This window comes from Grammomys surdaster, unplaced genomic scaffold, assembly GCF_004785775.1.
Source record: "Grammomys surdaster isolate TR1022 unplaced genomic scaffold, NIH_TR_1.0 126271, whole genome shotgun sequence".
NCBI classification, from domain to species: Eukaryota; Metazoa; Chordata; class Mammalia; order Rodentia; family Muridae; genus Grammomys; species Grammomys surdaster.
Window position 1 is genome coordinate 1,312,494 of NW_021621071.1, and position 22,873 is coordinate 1,335,366.

At 42.6% G+C, this 22,873-nt stretch overlaps 1 protein-coding gene across 2 annotated transcripts in view; it reads left to right on the forward strand.

Annotated features, from left to right (window-relative positions):
* The first annotated feature begins 497 nt into the window (after positions 1-497).
* Positions 498-22,873, forward strand: part of Osbpl8 (oxysterol binding protein like 8) — a 134,906-nt gene continuing 112,530 nt past the window's right edge. For both annotated transcript variants that reach the window (XM_028759031.1, XM_028759032.1), the window contains exon 1: positions 498-601. The gene's annotated coding sequence lies outside the window, so the exon portion shown is untranslated. The remainder of the gene's footprint in view (positions 602-22,873) is intronic.

Sequence of the window (22,873 nt, forward strand, 5' to 3'; positions counted from 1 at the left end):
GCGGAGGCGAGGTGACAGCTCGCCACCACAACGAGCCTCCAGCAGTTGTCTCTACCCGCGCCCCCATCTCGCCCGGCAGGAGCTAACGGGGACCCGCCTCCTTGCGGCGTCACGTGACGGGAAGGGGCCGTGGTCTGGCCCTGGCCGGGGGCGGGGCTGCGAGAGGGGCGGGCATTGGGATGTGAAGGCTGGTGGCGGCTCGCGGCGCCCAGAAAGGCGGCGTCAGGGTGGATGACAGCATTCTGCTGCGACGCGCTCCCAGCTGGGCGGCGGTGGTAGCGGCAGCAGCGGCGGCAGCGGCAACCCCGGGGCGGCAGCGGCGTTCGACTCAGCCGCGGCCGAGAGCCGTAGCGGTAGAGAAGGAAGGGGTTCCGCCCTGGCCCGCGGGCGGAGGGTCCGGAGTTCGCTCGCCGCTCGGGCTCGGAGCCCCCGCCGCGGCTAGACTGTGCCCTCCGTCGGGGCTGGCTCGCATTTACCGCCGGCGACCGCGACCGAGTGAAGTTGGGGGTCCCAGCGGACACTAGGGCCCCGGACTCCGGCGTCACTGTGATCCCGCGGAAGCCTGCTCCCTGCGGGCCGCCTCCTCTGGGGCTCCGCATCGGTGAGTGGTGCTCAGTCCGGCGTTGGGGGGGCAGCGGAGTGGTGCCTTTGGGGTGACTGTAGTCCCTCAGTCCCACGTTCCGAGCTCGGGCTGTGGGCACTCCTGGGTACCCCGCGCCGCGAGTTCCTCTCCTGCCTCTCCTTTGTCCCTTTAGAGAGGGAGATTGGCAGGGCTGGCGGGGGTGGCGTGTTTTTTGGGGGCCCGCGATAGGTGCGTCTGCAGCGGTACAAAGCCCAGCGGGGACCTGGGATTGGGGGGGCAGCTCGGCGTTCCGGATCCCGAGTGTCTGCCCCTCCCGAAGTTTGACAGGGCGACGCTGGGGCTCTCCGGAAGCCCCCGTGTAAGACCTGGCGCTTTGTCGCTCCGGGTGGTTTTAAGGCAATGCTTGGGGTTTTTCCTTTGACAGCCCTTGAAGTGGTTGTCCCGCTCGCAGGCAGACCGCACCCGCCTTTGCAGAGACTGTCGCGGTGTTCCTTAAACCTCAGCCCCGTTGGCCTTCTTGCCACCCTGGAGAAAAGGCGGTGTCTTCGTTGCACTTTTACGTTTTTGTTTGCTGCTACGCTATGGAGAGTGTAATCGGGTTCCAGGGAGTTTCATATGAAGTATGCTTTTGCTTCATTGAGCAACCCACTCAAGACCGCCTGATGCGAAGCAACAGTAGATGCAGATTTTCCATTCACTAAAAGTCATTTAACACTTCTTTGTGAGCGACATCTGCGTCGTGAAACATAACCTAATTTCATTTTAACTAAATGCCGGCTGAAATAAGTAACTTGGGTTCCCCTCTAAACAGATGGGAAAACTTATCTGATGATAGCATATCTGCTTTCAATAACTTAATGAAGTTTTTGCCTTTTTGCTGCTGGAAGACTTAAGTTACAGTAGTATTAGAATACCTTGGGTAGCAGGATTTTCTTAAAAGTAATTTCACTGTAAACAACCTCAAATTAGTGCAGCCACAAATTAGTGCAATAAAAGGTCTTTCAAGATAACCATTTAAAACAGTTTTTGCTTCTTGAAGGATTCCAGAGAACAATTGAGGTATAGGTAAATTGCTTTCTCTTCCCTTGGGGTTTCGTCTAAATTTGATCATGCGGAGAGACTGATTCGGTATGCTTGCTAGAACCTGTTTTGCAGTGAGATTATTAAAATGCTAGTTTTATAAAAACGGATTGGAGAAGGAAGGAAAAGGTCTTGCAATTTAAAATGCACTCTTATTAAAAGTCCAACTAATTTCTAACGCGTTACTCTTTCTTTTGGTAGCAAGTATGTACTCTTTCTTTTGGTAGCAAGGATGACTGCAGTGTGCTTGTTCAAAGTGTTAGCAAAGAAAATAGATGAAATTTAAGACCTTCCTAAAGCTCTTTAATTATGGAGATTAAGTTGTTGCGGTCAAATTCCATGTGAACAGTTTGAGTCTCAGAGATCAACAGAGGTGCCTAGAAATGTTTGTTTAATTAAAACTGGACATGGTTTGCTTCTTGCATTGAGTTGCGATCATTACTGGATGTCTGATCTGTTCAAACGGTCTTTGCATTTAGAATTGTAATTTTTATTTGCTTGCTTTTGTTTTCTGAGATAGGGTTGTGCTGTGTTGCCAAGCTGGCCATGGTATTCATTATGTAGCTAAGGCTGGCCTTGGAACTTGGCAAAATCCTCCTGCCTCAGCCTCCTGACTGCCACATATATTCCACTATGCCTGGGTTTTGTTACATTTTTTGGAGCTGGGAAATGTTTCTTAACACATTCATAGGATTTAGATATTTGGTAAAATGGTTTTTACTTCTGAACTCATTTTTTAGTTGAGAGTTAAAAATGCACTTTGAGATAGCTATGCAATCCTTTGAAATGACGTTTTCTTTCAACTTAACAATGGTCACTTATAGAATGTGCCTTGACACAAAGATCTTTGTTTTTAAAGGACAAATTGCAAGATTTTAGCTAAGCATTGAGTGGTCCTAGTATACTTCAACCTGGTTTGGGTAATTTCTAATCCATCAACGATAGATAACTTAGACAAAAAATTGATATTTAGATGTTTTGTAATATTATTCTTGAAAACTTTTGCCTTACAGCAATACTCGAAGTGTCATGTTTTGTTATTCTTATATCCAAAGCTGTAAACATGAATAACAATAATCTCGGCTTGCCAGACAGTTAAAAAAACAATAACAATAATCTTGGGAGGCCAGGCAATCAAACTTATAAGAGAAGATCATACCTTATTCTTAAGATAGGATCTGTAAATGAGACGTCAGTGCAGCCTAGAGCTTCTGCGGTGTTGGGTGTGGTGTTTGCTGGTGATCCTGCTTTTGGGAGATAGAGGGAGGAGGGTTACCTTGAATTTACAGCTAGCCTTGAGATCCTGTCTCAAAAACACAAAACAAAAAAGCTAACCAAACAAAACCGCCACCGACCTGGGAGAGCCATTGAGTGTAGGTGGCTGAGCTCACGGGGCTGGCGAGAAGTCCTGAACTGCAGCACTGTGGTTGAAGGAGGCTCCCTGCGCATGGGACCCCAGGTAAATAAGTGAGCTTCCTGCAGATTTCCTGGCAGTGTGTACTAGCAGAGGTTTTAGGTTTCTCCTTCTACCTTAGTCTCTTCCGTACACTCTCACAAAAGCATGCAGTCAGACAGACTCTAGAAGATACAATCATAGGGAGGTTTGTTTTTTTTTTTCCTTGGAACACATTGTGAATCTGACATGTCATCAGGAAGAAGTCCTTAACCTGGAACTCCATACTTCCAAGTTTACCTGTGTAATAGTTCTAGGTGATGCACACTCTCCCCAATAGCAATAATGCATTTTGCCTACCAGTCAGTGAAAACTCTCCAGAATAGCAGACCATCCACATTGTTTATCAGTTACTATATGGGAAAAAAACCTGTAGTTCACAAATGTGACTGGAGAACACATGGAGTAGGTAGTGCCACTCAAAAGTAGATACAAGTAGTGAGGTGATAAAGGGAAGAAGCTGTTTAATATGGGAACCTCCTTGGTGAAGGGGATTTTTATGGTAGGCTTTGGTAGGCTTTCGTGTATTTGAAGGTAATCTGGTGTATTCAGAGCGTGTGTAAGACTGAATGAACCAAATTGGACCTGGTGATACAGGCCTGTAACCCAGCTATTTGGGAGTCTGAGACAAGGGGATCACAAGGTCAAAGCCAACATGATCTGTAGAGTGACTTCAAGATCAGCCTGAACATGCTGACAGGATGGCTTTGCCAGCCTCATGACCTGGCATTTTGGGTTTGATCTCTGGTGGGAGGAGACTCCCAGCTCCTTTAAGTTGTCCTCTGATCACACTACACAGCCTCTGTGACCCATCCCCTATAAATTAGTGAATAAATGCAAAACGAGAGAGCAGCCTGAGCAATTTAGAGTAGAGAGAACTTTCTGGTGGCCGTTTGTTTAAGTCTTTGATCCCACCCAGCACTTGGAGTCAGAGGTAGGTGAATCTCTGAGTTCAAGGCAAAAACAAAAAGAAGGAAAGAAAAAAGAAGTTAAAAATCATGTTGGGAATGGATGTAGTTTAACAAAACAAAACAGTCAAGTTTCAGTCAACAAAACAAACCTTAAACAATGTCACAATAAGCACAATTGTTTTTATCTTCTGTTATATTAGGAAGAACTTTTCTTCTCCCATCCCAGTGCTTACCTCCCCCAAGATATAAAAAGTCTGTATGTTTTGTTTAAAAAAAAAAAAAAAGTGAAAATACAGTCAGGCTCGGTGTCACATGCTTTCAATCCCAGCGCTTGGGAGGCAGAGGCAGGCCTGAGTGCAAGGCCAGCCTCGTCTACAGAGTTCCTGGACAGCCTGGGCTACACAGAGAAACTCTGTCTTGAAAAACCAAACCACGGCCAGGCGGTGGTGGCGCACACCTTTAATCCCAGCACTTGGGAGGCAGAGACAGGCGAATTTTTGAGTTCGAGGCCAGCCTGGTCTACAGAGTGAGTTCTAGGACAGCCAGGACTATACAGAGAAACCCTGTCTTGAAAAACCAAAAAAAAAAAAAAAAAAAAAAAAAGAAAAGATAAAGAAAAACCAAACCAAACAAAAAGTGAAAATACAGAGTAGTTCAGTTTTTAGGAATGGCAATACAGTTACAGAAGGAGGTTTGAGTATATCTTAAACAAGTAATAGTTCCTTCAGCAAGTTACCGGCCTTGGCTTTCTCATTTGTAGAGTGGGATACTGTCCTTAGCTTACTCGGTGGTTTGGAGAATGCAATTGTGTGTGTTTTCATCTGCCTACCTCAGTATTTAGTGTGTGGAGAGATTCCAACTATTATAAAATGAGGTGAAATGTTTTCTTTGCATCTAGATCTTCAAATACTGTTTTGGTTCAGGTATTATTAATTTGAACTTAGAGCCTTGCATGTACTAGGTAAGTGAACTACTAGTGGACTACCTAGGCTAGTTTTCCTGAGTTCTCATATTTACATTCTTTACCTAATTGACCCATGGTAATATTCTTTCAGATTCATAGTTTGTGCTTTTTCTGTCTGTGTCTATCTCCTCTTAAATTCTCCATGTAGTCAGATTTGACACTGAATTCCTGATTCTCCAGTGTGGTCTTGTTATTACAGGAATGCCCATTCATGCCCCAAAGGTAGTTTTTCGTCATGTAAAACTTAGTGTTTTCTTATAGAAGTGAATCTTAACTGTATCACTGACCCTTGTCACAGATTACAAGGAAGGCTGGATTCCTCAGAATCATGAAGCTCCAGTACCTGTTTGCTCTTTATGACTCTCAAAGCTTTGTTATTCCTGTGAGTCCTTTGTAACTTTCACGATCCATGCAGCACTCTGATGCATATAAAATGTTTGAGATAGACTTTGAGTTTTGAAATGATAGAAAGACTGCTTACCACAGATCTTCTATTTTAATCAAAAGTAGCAGAAAATCTGACTCTTTAGGCTTTTCTTTCTTGTAAAATTTTTAGTATATGTGCTGCCGAAGCGAGCACTCTTGTAAAATTGTTTAAAAAATTGTTTAATTAAGTGTATATGAGTGTCAGTGTGTAGGTTCATGCACATGAGTGCAGGTGCCCATGGAGACCAAAAGAGGGTATCAGTGCCCTTGATCTGGAAGGCTGGGGTGAGTCACCTCATAAGCGTGTTGTGAACCAAACTTGAGTCCTGAAAGAGCAGCAAGTATTGTAACTGCTGAGCCATCCCTCCAGCCCCTAGAATTTATTTTTAAAAAATTATCTTTATCATCATACTTTTCTGTCCATTGTTTTTGAAGCAGACAGACAAAAAAAGCTGAGGAGTTTTCACATTACTATAACATTCTCTGTTTGTAGAGATCTGGATGAGTGTAAACCATGAAGATGTTGACCTTCTGTTTTATTCTAGAATTCAGTAGTTCTGGAGCTGACCAGTAGGCTTCTCCAGCATTTCTCTCTGCATATGCTTGTGTGTACAGGCGTATTTGTATGTACCTGTGCATACATGGCAGTGTTGTGCTAGCTAAGTAGGCTAGACTGGCTAGCTGGCCAGTGGTCAGGTATGATCCTAATCTCCTTTCCCAGCCCTGGGACTGTAAATGTAGGCCTCTGTCCAGCTTGTTACACATGGCCAGGAGATTGAACTTCTCTGCCAAAGCCTGCACATGAGCAGTAGTTTATCAGATTTCATTGTTTCTTGAAAAGAATCCAAGGCCGTTCTAAGTCACGGAATCTCCAGTGGGAGTGCCACCCCTCTGGGAGAGAGGACTGCTGTCAGCAGTGTTTGGAGCAGGAATGATGAGGTGGGAAGCTGGTGATCAGAGGGCATGGGTCCATTGTTCAAGTGAGAACTGGGGACTGGAAGAAACCAGGTGTGCTAAGTGTATACTTGTATATCTTGTGGCTACTCTACTGTTGAAGATGAACAGTTGAGAAGCTGAGAAAAACAGCACTGCGCAGTGTGGTGTGGCTTCTGTAATCGTGCTATGTGGATGCAAATATTGGCAGTAATGGAGTCTCTTATCACTATCGTTTTAGACAGGGAAAGAAACAGAGTGACATTGGCTTGGTGCCAGCCTGTGAGCCAGAACTTCTTATTGTCTCTGGCTGACCAGGAGTGGCCACAGGGGAAGAAAATGCGTATGTAGGCTGAACTGACAGGCTGAAAGGGAAAGTGTGTAGAGGCCAGGCATAGAACCCTGTGGGTTTCTCAGTTTTTGCTTTGCAGAAAAGAGATGTAGGAATTTGTTACTAGAAACTGAAATGAACAGAAATTAGCAGCAAGAGCTAGCTAGCCTGTGCCAAGGCTGCTGTTAGGAGGGGTGAGACCATACTGGAGACAGGTAGGAAGGGCAGGTGCAGTTCACTGCTTCCCACAGTCGTCTTCCTCCCCATCAGCAGGTGGGTGTGGTGGATGTGCTGTGCTGTCACTGCTGGATTGCAGTGACGGAGAAGTGGGTGCTCTTTCTTTCCCTTTTCTTCCAGTTGTAGCGTCAAGTCTGAAGGCTGGAGGTCTTATGGGGTAGTAGACATAGGTTCAGGGGATCTAGAGTCTCTAAGGTAGGGTAGGCTGTTCTGGAGATAGCCAAGTTGGGAAAGAGCTTGCTTGCTGGGTCTTGCTACTTAGCTAGTTCCTGCTTCTGCAAGCGTGAGGCCCTGAGGTAGGGTACAGGTGACTCCTGGGCTCACTGCTCAGCTAGCCTCACCTAAGCAGGAAGCCCCAGGGCTCAGATACACTGTCTCAGAAAAACCAGGTGACAGTGCATAAGGAATAACACTCAAGGTTACTCTCTGGCCTCCACACAAGAGTATATCCCTGGGCGCCTGCACACACCCCTAGAACTCGGCACCCCACCCCCACACCACATTAACACACACCTGCTCTCTAAGTAAACAAACAGGTTCCAGATGGAAGAAAGGTGTGCACCAAACAGGAACATGCCACAGTGGACTGTAATTTTGTCTGAAGCTACTGAAAATTTGGGGTTAAGCAGCGAATGGTGTCACAGCTGTAAGCCATTGAGTAGATGAAGTGTTTGAGATCCTAAGAATAGCTGTAAGAATGGTGATGCTGAGATGCTGCTGATACATCATACAGAGTCTGTGTCGTGAACTCTGTGAGAGCCAGTGGCCAACCTGAGATGCCTGTGAGGATGCAGAGGATAGTCCTCGAGTCTGCATTTAGATGAATACTGAGGGTATCCATGCCCATGAAAGTTTTATCTTGTATGCAGACATTACCATAAGAACTAGGAAGAGAGCAAAACTAAAACTAGAAGAGTTCTCTTAAAACAGAATTTCCCAACTTGGCACACAGTATTTCAGCTAGGTAATGTTTTGGTTATGAGTTCCTGTTGTTAGAGAAGGGATTACCCCATCCCGGTACCCACTAGATTCCAGGAATACTTCTCATAATTGTAACAGCTAGAAAATGTTTCAAGACATTGCTAAATGTCCCCTGGGGTAGTAGAGACACTACCTTAAAGACAGAGTGAACCTGTAGAAAAGGCATTTTAAGCTACAGAGAATCACTATCTTTAGTTAAAGAGCTTTTCCTTCTGTTAGGGAATAGATGGGGGTTCATAGGAGGTTGTTTATGTATGTGGAGTGAAGGAAATTTGTATTGTTTTTGTAAGGATCATAGTTTCTGTTGGATTTTTATGATATTTTTCCTTTTGATACAGGATCTCTTTGTTGAGCTGTGGCTGGCCTGGAGCTAGCTCACTGTGTAGTCTAGGCAGGCCCTGAACCTCATGTGATCCTTTGTTCATGTGCCACCATGTCTAACTGCTGTGGAGTCTTGGCCCAGTCTTAGTTCTATCAGTTTCATATTTAAAATCTTCCTCCAAACAGCGAGAAAGCTACCAGTTAGCTGAGCCCAAATGAAGACATCCCTGAAATTTTTCCTTTTTTCTTTATTTCTCCTCCTAATTATGGGTGCTTTGTATTTCCTATATAAACACATTTTGTTGTTTACAAATGATAAAAGCAAGTAATGTTGATACTATGACTATGTAAATATCATTTAAGTCTGGGTCAGGTAGTATGCAGAGAGTATGATTCCTTTTCTGTAGATTTTATTATGTAGCTCCTGAGTTATTAAAAAAAAAATAACAGTTGATAATACCAAGGTTCTGACTGTTGAATTTTGTAAAAGTTTGGGTAGGGCTTTGTTTCCCTTCTTTTTCCTTGTCCCCCTCGTCTTCTCCACACTGCCTCCTCTCTCCCGCCATTGCCCGTTCTACTGTGCTCTCAGTCTGAGCCGGCAGCCTCTAGAGGAGGCAGTTTGCCTTTTAGGTCTCTTCCTATAACTTTCTTCTGTTATACTGTTTTGTTTGTTTCCAGACAGGGTCTCACACTGTAGCCCAGGCTTAGCCCAGCCAACCCCAAATTTACAGCAGTCCTTCTGCCCCCAGCCTCTTCAGTGCTAGGAATGAGCCAGCATGTCCAGCCCTCATTTTAAAACTCTTTAATTGGATAGCATAACTTCCTTTTGCCCCTATAGTCTTGTGAAAGTGTGAAAGTATACATTCTCTGGTGTGTGTGTGGTGTGTGGTGTGTGGTGTGTGGTGTGTGGTGTGTGGTGTGTGTGTGTCCCCATGTCTAGAGGATGAGTGTTAGGAGTCCTGAATTATTGCTCTTCAACTTTTGCCCTTGAGACAGGGTGTCACTGAACCTGGATCTTGCTATTTTTCATGTTAGTCTGGCTAGCTAGCAGTTCCCAGTGATCTTCCTGTCTCAGGGCCCTTCAACCCTGGGATTACTGGCCACACCATCTGGCTTTTTTGGGTGCTGAGGATACAAATTTAGGTTCTTATGCTTGCTCAGCAAGTGTTCTTTCCTATTGAGCCCCGTCCTCCGCTCACTTTTGTTCTTTCTGAGACAGGGAATTATGTAGCCCACACTTTCCTTGAATTCACTTTACAGTTAAGGATGACTGTTACCTTTTTGTAAGAATATAATGTTAGAATCTAGCTGCTGCTCTGGCCATAGGCACAATTTACAGCCTTTCCCCCTTTCACAGATAGCAACAGGGACCCTATTGAGACATTTTCTGTGAGGCTCAAGCTAACAGACTCCCAGGTGCCAAGATCTTTTACCTGGGGAATGAGTTTACATCGAAGGGCGGTTGTTTTGGTGGTGACACATCCTATATCCAGCTCTCTTCCCTGCCTCTTGCCTGGAAATCAGAGAGCTTGACTATAGACTTGTGTTTTCAAACCACCACATCCTGAGAAAGGAGTAATATTATACACAGTTGCCACTACAGTCGGAATTATAGGTATTTTCCAACTTTCTGAAATGTCTGTCTACTGCGTCCTAGGTGATGTTCTGTCTTCATTTCCCTGCTTGTTTGTAGGATTTTCTTAGAATGATTCTGCTTGTCTTATTTTTACTTTCCTACTTGTGATTCTTATTCTGTCTTTAGACATTTAGAGGCTCCCCTTTGCCTCCATTCCTAGCATTTCTCCCCCACTCCCCTCAACAAATTTTGTTTTCTATTTAAGTTGTACTAGCATCCACAACTGTCCCCCTTGGTCGGTTTTTGTCACATGCTTAGTTTTCCATTAGATGTGTGGTGACTGTTGGTTGACCCAGAGTTTGCCAGGGCTGGATGTCCTCCCCCAGATTTTCCTTCGAGCAGGAGTTGTGGATGATGGAGCGTTGGAGATCAGAGCAGTCAGTAGACTCTGTCCTTTAACTGGCTTTGTTTTAGGTTAAGTGGGAGGTAACTAGCTACTGGGGCTGTAGGCCCTTTAAATGACAGACAGTTTTACTTGGCATCTGTATCCCTGCCTAACTTTCATTTTCTCTTTGGAGAAAAAATACCGGAATTAAAGAAAGCAAAAAAACCAAACCAAAACCAAAAAACCCCCCAAAACGTCGGCTCAGTGGGTTTATTGGTTCCAAAGCACATGTGAAGTCTGGGTTTAATCCCCAGGGTCACCAAAACCAAATAGACTTATCATTTCTGAGGAAAAACTGCTTTGAACCTACAGATTTAATCGTGGTTGCTTGATTTATTCAGTATGTTAAATAGTAAGGTATTACTGATTGGTTATTTTGTAGAATGTTGTAACTCACGAGAGTAGTTGCTTCAAACTTTTCAACTGAAATTAGTCATTTTGTGATTTTAATTAGATGTAGGAGATACATCCTTGCCAAAATATTCACAAGGGCAAATGAAATGGCCCAGTGAATAAAAGAGTCCACTGTGTAAGTCTGCCCGCTTGGGTTTGATCCCTAGGACACAACAGTGGAGAGAGAGAAATGACTCCCGAAAGTTGACCTCTGACAAATACCTTGCTGCTCTGACACCCAAGTCACACATAAAATAGTAATACAATGGAAAAAAAGTCACTAAACTTTTTCTAACTTTAGGATTGATCAGAATTTCTTTTAGGAATAGATTTTCAGTATAAATCATCTCCATTGTTGCTTATTTTTGGTAGCTATTCTTAATTTGAACAGTAGAAGTTGTGTTGTTTTTTCAGAGACCTTTTTTTGAGTTGGTATATGGAAGTGTAATTAAGTATCTTGTTTACTTACATTATAAATTAAAAATAATGAGTACTTTGGTTGTAGTAATTTATACCTAGAACTAAAACCAAGGAACATCAAGGCCAGAGCTAGGTAGGTATTCAACTACACACTTTTCTTTTATAGCCAAGTTAAAAAGCCATTCTAAATCTTCGTTAAATCTGAAGGAATTCTTTTCGGAAATAGAATATCAGTGATAAAATTATATAAGACTCTTTTGAAATAAGATTAGATCTTGCATTTTAAGCTTTGACTATTAATAGATTTTCAGCTTAAGTATGGATGTGAATTTGCACTTGTGGGAAGCTGGGTAGTCCATTAAGTTTATTATAACTGTGTGCCATACTTAATGAATGAGAAGCACATTTATCTTTTCTAGTTCAAGTTAAAACAAGGTTAATAGTTTCTTAGAAAAAAACATTCAGGAAGATATAATAAATACATAGAATCAGGTAGATTTTAACTATAATTTAAAATATACATCATTTATAACATTTAAACATTTAATATATAGAACTAAATTGTTAGGATGAGTTTATAGCAGCAAAGGTGTGAGCACAATCCTTAAGGAAGACTGGGGTTACTCTTTGAGACCTCTGTGATAAGCCCAAGGGTTCTATTATTTCAAATACACTAGGAAACAGTGCCTTTGAACAGACATACAAGGAAGATAAGGATCCTGTCAGGAGTGCATTATCTTTCTAGATGACGAGTGACCTTGACTTAGTTACTCTAGGTCTTAGTAAGAAAGCACATGGGAACAGGTGGCTTTTAGGATTCATTTGAGGAAGAATTTTTTAGAGATTAGAATCCATTCAGGAAATGTGGTATAGAGCATGATTCTTATAAGAATTTTGGAGTAAATGACATCGCCAAAACAAATGGACTTCCTTGCGTTTTTGTAAACTCCATGTGAGCACTTGGTCATGTAGCTGCTGAAGGGTCAAGTGAGGAGTTGAACCATGATCTAGTTTGTTCTGGGGCCATGTTCTGTTTATTTTGCCACACAGCTTTCCTGAGCCTTGTTGTTATATTAGACTGTCACAAGGGCAGATGAAATGGCCCAGTGAACAATTTTATTCTTAAACATTGTTCCATCTCTTGTAATAAGCTGGTTTTGTGTTTCAGCATGACACTTGGGAAAACTAGAAGTCATATATCAGACCTGTTTATGGCTTGCGACCAAAGAACAGATATGACTAGCTTTTAAATAGATCAACCAGAACTTATGTGTAGGAGGTGATCAGTGAGTTCAAAGTTATCTTGTATTTACTTCAGTAATAACATTGTTCAAAAACATATCTAGGGCCCCTGGTTCCCCTTACCCCAACATAGGGTCCTATTTAATCCAGGCTGGCCTTGAACTTGCTAATAGCCAAGCCTGACCACTACCTTCCAAGGTACATGTGCATATATATGCCACTGTGCCCAGACTTTCTATCAATCTTATTTTAGTGCTTTTGACCTCATTGTTTATTTTAACATATATTCTGTGTGGTAAATTAGGTCTTTTGGGAATTAGTTTGATTTTTTTGGGGAAAAAAAACCAACCTCATTCTAAACCAAACCACTGTTACTTACAAAACAAAACGATAATTGTCTGTTTTAGTCAAACATAAACAGTGATTAGAGGAAGAAAACATTCTTGTGTCACTTACTAGTTGATGAGAAAAGAGTAGTTTCAAATTTCCTTTGTGCACTGGCAGCTTGAATAGTCTCTAGAACTGAAAAGTCTGGCTGGGCATGGTGGGTCTTGCCTGTAATAGCACATTCAGGGGTAGAGAGAAGAGTGTCAGGAATCACCGAGGCCATCCTGGTCACATAAAACCTGTCTCAGCAAACAAAACAAAATGTTAGCTACTCTGCATGGAGGTGACTTTGTGTTTTGTTTTGTCGTGTCTTGTAAGCAGGGTCCCATATACACCTGGCTGGTCTCAACTTGTTGTATAGCCTTGAACTGATTCTCCTGTCCCCCCTCCCCCAGGTGCTGATAAGACCGGTTATAGGTCTGCATCTTTATGTCTGGCTCGAGGTAACCTCTGTATGGATATCAATTCTGCCGTATTAGTTAAAATTATAACCTGATATTGCATTGTTAGTTGCTTCCTGTTGAGGTTGATGCTATGCTGATCTGGCAGTGTACTTTGGAGAAATAAGTTAGTGAATGAATTCTTTCCATTTTAAATATTGTCAGATTGTGCAGAACAGTTTGCAGAAGTTTGCATGTTAATTACTGGTTAAATATAACTAGTGTTATATAAGTGTTGATTGTCTGTGGCTCAGTATAAATCCAAGCAGCTACCCCATGTGAGTGCACTCTAATGCAGTCGTACATGGCAGTTGAATTTTATCCTAGGAACGTTAGATAGAATGTAGGTTGGGGTTGCTGATGAGTTGGTGGAGTGCATGCCGGAAGCCCTGTTCAGTCCTCAGCGCTGCAGAAACCAGGCCTGCGGCGCATGCGTGCCTGCATAAGGAGGTAGACGAGGAAGATGAGAAGCTCCAAGTCATGTGTGGCAGGACAGCAGGGTGCAGGTTAGCTTTAGCTGTCTCAGACCTACTTGAAAGCTAACAAAACCCAGACAACAACCCCCTTAGACTTAAGGTCACATTATCCCTAACTGCCTGGGATTTGACTGTCAGTAGTCCACTAAGTTCAGGCAATAATGATAAACAGACATGGGTACAGAGGAGTCTGTGGTGTCATTCTACCTTCTGAAGGTGTCATCTTCCCCTAAAACTTCCAAATGGTTGAGTTTAATGATGTGTCCTCATTTCTAAGGATTAAAAGATAATGAAAATGTCTATAGTACCTTTCTATTTTTGTTTTATATCTGTTTTTACCAATTTATTTGTTACTTTTTGAAACAGGGATTTGTTTCTGTAAGTCAGAATGGTCAGGAACTATTGTGGCACACTCTGGCACAGGCCGGCACTAAACCACTGCAGTCCTTTCTCGGCCTTTTGACTTTGTAATCTCTGTTGTGGAAATTCCTAATAGGAAGGAGTATAAGATGCCGTAAGGATTTGCTGACCCAAGGGATGAAGGGATCCAAAGAAACTGACATGAACTGAAGGGGGAAAAAAAACGTATTTCTGGCAGGAACTTTTTCTTTGCTAGGAACTGAAAGAATTCACTGTACCTGGGAGATATGTGTTAAAAGAATGGGTATCAGAGAGTTAATATTGAGGGAAAGGATTAGATCGTCAGAGGCATGAGACCATCTAAGAATTTAATAAGAGTTCTGTCTACCTTCTGACACCTAGCTCCTAGGCACCAAAGCAAGATAACATGTACCCCAGTAGACCAGGCTGCTCACAGATTTTTCATGTAGTCAAGGGTGACTTTGACTTTTTTTGAGGAGTGGGTAGAAGGGTGACAGGGTGTTAGTTACTATGTAGTCCTAGCTGGCCTAGAACTTGATGTGTAGACCAGCTTGCCCAGGAAGCTGTCTCGGCCTCCAAAGTGCTGTGTTTAAAGATGTGTACCTTACCCCTGGCTACCTTGAGTTCTTGCCTCTGACTCGTCTGATATTGCAGATGTGTATTGCCAAGCCCACCTTAAGAGTTGTGATTACTGTTTTAAGATTTCCTGGGTTCACGAGCCCATGTTTATATTGTACCTGTGAACTGCCTTGGTGTGGAGCTGGTGTGTTGCTGGGGTACCCTTCATGGCCTTCCAGGCTGGTTAGACCCTTAGCTGTTTTTGAGTGAGCATATGTTCAGGGACCAGCATATCCTGTAGCTTGCTGTGCCTGGAGGAGCACTTGCATGTCCTCCACTTCAAACTCTGGCGTGAACATCCAGAGATCAAGATACACGTGTGGGAGATGCTGGCACACTGATACTGGAGGTGTGTGAGGAACAGTGCTGTGAGGAGGGGAAGCCTTCCCCCTGGTAATGAACTATCTGGACTGCTCCCTGCCTGCCCTGCATCCCTACTACGAAAATCAGTTATAGCTCATTGGTATAAGTTGCCTGTTGGTGTCCTCCAAGCTGCGTAAGACCACACACACATCAAGCAGTAGCTCCCTGTCAGTTGTGGGAAGGTATTTGCAGCTCAAATAGTACCTGGCTGCTGCAGTTGCATCTGATTTCCTGGCCTTGTTTCTATAAGATTCTGTCCAGTGACTGACAGACCTTGGTCAGAAAGCACACCAGACCTTTTTTGGCCCTCTGTCATACTGATTACACCTTTGCCATGTTTTGGCCATCCCTGATTGCAATAGGCTGCAGAGCAAGGCCTAGATGCTTGCTGCACATCTAGGAACAAGTTCATAGAGAGCTGTTAACAGGGATCATAGACAATGGAGTGGACTGCCTCTGGACTTGTCAAGGGCAGATTGAAGCTGCATTCAGGGAAAGTCTGAGGAAAGCTGCCTAGATTATTCCTAGTCCAGTGCTCAAAGCCCTTCACAACTCCAGGAGGTAGGGGCTCAGCCATACCAGCATTCCCATAGACATTACAGCCATCCAACAGTAGTCCTGGATAGGGTCCTTCTAGTGGCCACCAAATACAGGAGGGGTCCCTGCCACCTGCTCCCTGCCTCTAGGAAGAATCTGTACCCCATTTGAAGCCTGGATGGGACTCATCTCTCAAAAGCCCTAAGACGTTCTGCCTATCCCTACAGTGTGCACTGAGGACCTGGTTAGCCTCGTCGGAATCTTTATGACCAGTCAAATATTCTTCCACCTTCAACTAGTCAGCTCGGCTCTCCCATCTCTAGCTCAGGCTAGGTCAGATTGGTCAGACAAGTCAATTCTTCTCTGTTTGGAACACTCATCTTCTCAACAGCCAAAACATTCCAGTGCCTTCCAGAGGTCCTTTCTAAGGTTACTAAATTTAGATCAGTATCCTCCAGGTCTCTTGATAGACATGCATGGGGAACCAGCGTAGATAGTGAAAGTGGTTCTGATTCATCTTAAAGATTTTAAACCTGGGTCCCAGAAGCTTAAAGGACTGTGTTCTGCCATAGGAACTGAGTATGGTTTCCAGCACCCAAGTCAGGCAGCTTATTACGGCCTGTAACTTCAATTCCAGATGATCCAAAACCGTTTGAACTTTGGGCCTCCTACACACACAAACAATTAAAAATAAAAGTAAGTCTTTAAAAGAAAGATTTTGAATTCTTGCTGTAGGCCTTTTGATGTATGTTTTGTTTTGTTTTTCTTTTCTTTTCTTTCTTTTTTTCTTTTTTAACTCCAAGACAGTCTTTCTGTGTATCTCTAGCTATCTTGGACTCGATCAAGGCTAGCATCAAACTCACAGATCTCTCCTGCCTCTGTCTCCCAAGTACTGGGATTAAAGGTGTTCACCACCAGGCATGGCTTTGATGTATTTTTTCAATTATTATTTATTGTATGTATATGAGTGCTCTATTTGCATGCCAGACGAGCGTATCAGAACTTGTTATAAATGGTTGTAAGGCACCATGTGGTCATAGGCAATTGAACTCAGGAAGGACCTCTGGAAGAGATCCTGAAGTGCTCTTAACCACTGAGCCATCTTTCCAGTCCCTGATACATGATTTTTTTTTTCCAAATACAAGTTTTAGGCTGGTGCCAAGGACTGAAAATACCTGCATGAAAACAGTAGTTTAAAAGAGAAGAGAGTAAAGATAGCCCAGAAACTGGTCAGAGTCATGTAATCCCAGCACTTGAAGGTTGAGGCCAGCTTCTGGGCTACCTGGTGAACTTCAGTTTAGAAGGTCAGGGAAGTCTGTAAAGAATGGAGAGGCAAAATGAGCATTAGAGATTTGGTAATACATGATCTTTGTGCGAGTAGTGAAAAAATTAGAAGGATGGGTGCCATTTTTCCATGCATTCGAAGGAAGTTGGAAGAAAACATAGTTTTCTCATTTAAGATACCTTTACTCTTTAAACTATGACCACAAGAGTAAATAACCTTGAAGACTTGTCGTTGCAAGAGTCTGTTGTCACCTGTTGTGCTTCGAGTATCGTCTGTTTCTTCCAAAATGCATGTTGAAGTGTGGTCGTGTGTGAAAGAGAGGTGCTGGGACATTTCAGAGACTGGTAGAAGTGATTGATATCTTTCTCAGGAAAGCAGATTTATTCTCCTCCGTGGCTGGTCACAAAGCTGCCCTCCCCACTTCTCTCTGTGCATGTCCACTTGCCCTTGCGGTGATGCTATCCACTGTCACCACACTTGATACCTGACTGTGGACTTCTCTAATTAACTTTCCTTTAATGATCAGTTGCATGCAACACAATTGTTATATACCAGCATGCACTAATAAAAGCCAGTAGCTATGGAGACTGGTTCTTTGGCCACCAGATCTTTTGGATCATCTGATGAGCTTGTTCGTCATTGTCTTCACCAGCCTTCCAGATGTGGTATAACAATATTTAAAGGTACAGAGATGATTCAGGTAGGGCTATGTGGCCTGCCGAAAATGCTTCTTTAACATGAGTAAAGCCAGTTTAATAAACATGCCATAGGTGATACAGGCCTGTAATCCCCAACTCTAGGATGATGGAAGCAGGAAGATCAGGAATTAAAGATCACCGTCAGCTACATGAGACCCTGTCTCAAAAAACATTTGAATAACAGATATCTATATATCTATATTTATATCTATATGATTACAAAACTTATTTAAATATATCTAATAATTCAAACCCTTTTAAAATTATTCTAATGTGTTAGAACAATTCTAATAAAGGTTATGCTGTCTTTTAAAACGATCACTAAAGGGATAAAAATCAAACCAGGGTCTCTTGTGTCCCAGGCTATGAACTGCTGATACTCCTGTTTGGACTCCTGCATGTGAATGTGGGTTACAGGTATGGTATGGGTCACATTTTACTGAGGTTGTGATAGTCATAAGGGAAGCAACTTTTAAAGATTACTTATTTTATTTTGTTTGTGAGATGGTCTCACTCTGATTCTCAGGCTAACCTTGAACTAAAGCAGTTAGCCTCCCTCATGTTACCACATTTAACATGAACTAATAAAATCCAGTAGCTATGGAGACTGGCTCTTTGGCCACCAGACTATCTGAAATGGTGTTAAGAGCTTCAGTTGCTCTTCCTCCTTTTCAGTTTTTCTATGAACACAGCAAATGCATGCACATGTTTGTTTGTGAGTATTTTAGAAGCACAACTAGAGCTGTGTTATAATGGTAGGTTTTCAGTTTTCCCACTAATCAGTCTTGTTAGTAAGTCCTCATACTGAGTTTTGTTTTAAAGCATTAGCTCAATACTAAAGAGTCTTAGGGCCTGGCCTCCTGCCCAGTGGTTTGGGCAGATGATGTAGTCATTCTGTGCTTGGCTCCTTCATCTGTAAAATAATATGGTGTCGAAGGGCTGATTTGAAGTTTCCTAACAGCTCTGAAATGCTATTGAGGAATGCTAGGGTTTTAAAGGGCAGGCAGTTCATTGCATTATATATAGAAAGTGATTATCTCAATCCAGCTATGAACACTTAACGGGATGAACTCTTGGCAAGTTAAAAATGATGTCAGAGAGGGGTAGGGGGCAGAGTGGATGTCAGAAACTAGATTCAAAACCACCATTTCTTGTTTCCTAGTGTAACCAGTAGGTGGGTCTGCTACTTTCAAGATAACAATGACCTAAGACTGGAAAAAATAACTTCCCTGAAGCTTGTGGTGGTTGTATTTGTGTGTGTGTCACTTGGAGCAGGGAACATTATTTTGGTTAGTATCTCATGTAGCCCAGGCTGGCTTTGAATTCTCTATGTTGTCCAGGCTGGTCTTGAATTCTTAATCCTCCTGCCTCTATCTCCTAGATGTTGGGATTATAGCCATGGACTCTATGCTTGAATTTTTTTTCTTGTTTTTTTTTTTTTTTGTTTTTTATTTTTTATTTTCTGTTTTGTTTCAAGACAGGGTTTCTCTGTGTAGTCCTGGTTGTCCTGGAACCCAACTCTGTAGACCAGGCTGGCCTCGAACTCAGAAATCCGCCTGCCTCTGCCTCCCAAGTGCTGGGGTTAAAGGTGTGCGCCACCACTGCCCAGCTTGAATATATTTTTGATTGAAAATGTAAGTAACATTTTTGGGGGTGTTGAGAGTGTTTTGCTTTCTTTTGAGAATTAGGTCATCATTTTACAGTGAGTGCCTTGGAAAAGCTGCGTGGGGGCTGAGGCATTAGAGCCACTGATAGAAAGTTAGGGTGTGCCTTTCTACTCTGCCTTCTGCCCGGACATTATTTAGAGACATCAGAGCCACTGATAGAAAGTTAGGGTGTGCCTTTCTACTCTGCCTTCTGCCTGGACATTATCTAGAGACATCAGAGCCACTGATAGAAAGTTAGGGTGTGCCTTTCTACTCTGCCTTCTGCCTGAATATTACTTGGCAAGCTTGCTTGGGAAAGGCAATCTTAGCTTTAAGAATTGTTGGATGAAGGTGTTGTTTTTGAATTGCCGTTACTAGTTTATTATTATTAATTATATGCTCTTAAAGCAGAACTTTGGGGCTGAGGGTGGGGTACATACCTATAGTCTTAGCATTTGGGGGCATTGTGTCTGCAGGAGGATCAGGAGTTTAAGTTCATGCTTGGCTGTATAAGGAGGTTGAAGTCAGCCTGCACTATATGAGACTGTCTCAAACACTGACGCAAACAAAAGGTAGGTTGTGGATTTTTGCCTTTTGTGTTATAAATTGTTGACTGTTATTTCCTTGTAGTTTTTAAATTTTTGTCTGCTCTTAAGTTTTTATCTTTGTTCTTAGTTTTCCCTGTACAGTTATATGTGTGTGTGCATACGTGTGCACACATACGTGCACATGTGGAAATCAGAGGATACCTTGCAGGAGTCGGTTTTCTTCTACCATGTGGGTCCTGGGCCAGGGTTGGGAGCAAATGCCTTTATCCGCTGAGCCCTCTCACAGGCCCAGTTAGTTTTGCATTTTTCTTCCTTGTCCATATGTTCTTTGCCCTCTATCTCCCATGCTGTATATCGTTGGTTGTTTTCTCTGCTTTTTCGTGTGCTTGTTTTGGTGTAGAGAGAGCACGCAAGGCCTTCTGGAGGCTAGGCAGGCACTCCACCTTCTGAGCTTTACATCTTCAGCCGCTGCACACTGTCTTAGTTAGGGTGTACTGCTGTGAGCAGACACCGTGACCAAGGCAGGCTGGCTAACAGCTTCAGAGGTTCAGTCCATTATCACCAAGGTAGAAACATGGCAGCGTCCAGGTAGACATGGTGCAGGAGGAGCTGAAAGTTCTACATCTTCATCTGAACTCCTTTTCAGACATCCAGGCTGGGATCTTAAAGCCCACACCCACAGAGACACACATACTCCAACAAGGCCACACCTCCTGATAGTGTCACTCCCGGGCCCAAGCATATACAAGCCATCACATATACTTTATTTTTAATTTGAATTCAGCACCCCTCCCCCATACAATTTTTCTGTGTGGATAATGATAACTGAGGAAACTAATGCCTATAGGAGGGGCTTATGCAAGGAGAGCTTTAATTTAAACTTCCTTTCCCACAAGCCAGTCAACGTTCTAGCATGGAAGGGGAAGGGGTTCATGAGCTGGCATCTTTAACCAAGTAGCTGCGGACACTTGATAGGTTCTAGGAGAGAGAGAGTCAGTTTTCTTTAAGGGTGGGACCCTGGTAAGTACATCATACTTCAGCCGATAGTCTCACACCTATTAGTATACAGGGAACACAAACGGAACAGGGTGGGTCACTCAGGCTTGGGAGGTGGGAAGTGATCTGGGAGTAGTTGGAGAAAGGTGAAAGGTGAAGAGAAGCAAAATACATTGTATGAGATTCTCAGAGAATTAATAGATTAAAAAGATTTTCTTTTAAAAATATATTCCTTTTTTGAATACTCCTGGCTGTTGAGTAGCATGTTTCTTCCTTTAACAAAAAAAAAAAAAAAAAAAAAAGATTTATTTTTAGTATAATGTTCTGTATGCTATGCGTGTATGCCTGCACACCAGAAGAGGGCACCAGATTTCATCATAGATAGCTTCTGGGAATTGAACTCAGAACCTCTGGAAGAGCAGCAAGTTCTCTTAACCTCTGAGCCATCTCTCCAGCCCTGAGTAGCATGCTTCTAAGATGAATACAAAATATATTTTCTACCCTAAACAAGAAATTCAGAGTATTTTTCTCTTCTACTAATTTATAGCTGCTTTTGGCATTTCTTGTAAGAGTTTTTTTTTAAAATTCCCTTTTAAGTTGTTAAACTCATCCTCAAAGCTTGAGGTATGTTAATAGATGTTCCATGCAAATTTTACAACTCTAATCTCCCATAATAAAGCCTTCAATAGGATTGCAGTGTATGGCCTCCCATCCTGTGTTAATCATTCTTGAAGGCATTGGTTTAAAAATTTCCTAAGCCTCATTTAAAAAATACTGTCCATAGCAGTATTAACCTCTGTTTTTAAATTTTAAAATTTACATTACTGATTTATTTTGTGTATATGGGTGTAGGGTAAGCATAGGTCAAACTGTTTCAGAAGACAATTTGAATAGTTGGTTCTTAGATTCTACTACCATGTGCGGCACATGGGATTGAAGTTAGGTCATCAAACCAAGCAGCAGGTAGGTACCTTTACTTGCTGAACTGTCTCACTTGGCAACATAAGCCCCTTGAAATCTCAGCAGCAAATACCCCCAAAGACTGGGATTATGCTTACATAGTATAACTTGCTAAACTTAAAAAAGTAATTTATGTTTCTTAAGAGTGATAAATTCTTTAAAAAATGTTTTATGCCTTAGAATTCTATCATGGAAAACATAAAGGAGAAATCATGTATAATTCTGTACAACATCGCACATAATGTGTGTGTGTGTAAATATGTAGTTCAGGTGTGTGTGTGTGTGTGTGAGAATATCTAGTCTAGGAGAGAGAAAACATTCTTTAAGGCTTCTCCCTCTGCTCTACTCTCCCCAGGGCCTGTAACTGGGTGTGGCTGTTAGAGACAGGGCTGATAAAACCTTTGTTTTCTACACCTTTTCACCGAAAGAGTTACTATTGCTGTGATGAAACACCATGGCCAAAAGCAAACTGGGAATAAAGGCTTTATTTCTCTCACAGTCCGTATTAACAGTTTATCATCCAAAGCAGTGAGGGCCGGAACTCAGGCAGGGCAGGAACCTGGAAGCAGGAGCTGGTGCAGAGGCCATGGAGGATGCTGCTTACTGGCTTGCTCCTCATGGCTTCCTCAGCCTGCTTTCTAATAGGAACAACCAGCCCAGGGATGGTACCACTCACAGTGGTCTGGGCCCTGCCCCATCAATCACTAATTAAGAAAATGCCCTATCGGTGTGTGAACATCCTCATCTTCTGAAGGCATCTTCTCAATTGAGGTTCCTCCTCTCAGATGGCTTTAACTGGTGTCAAGTTGACATGAAACCAGCCAGGCAAAGACTTAATCTTGTAGCTTTGCTTCCTGCAATAGCTCCCCTGCTTTGTTTGAAGGCCGACATTATTGATCTGTCAAGTTTCATTTCTCTCTCACCGTGTGTCTCTCATCACACATTATTCTTAGGCTGAGAATGAAATGGCTCACAATTTTAACTAGGTATTTTAGCTGTCCTTTCGAAAGGACACTTTCTAAATAAAATGTAGAAAAGAATTACTATCGTACGTACGGAATCCCAATGAAACCCTGTTAGTTTGAATATTATAAGAAGAACAAATCTGTATTCTTTCATCAGTTTTACATTTGAACATGGCCATGACTGAGAAGTAATCATTAAAATGAACGAATAAAAAATTTTTCAAAATGAAAGTTTTTTTTGTTTTTTTTTTTTTAACACACCTGTAATCCCAGCTCT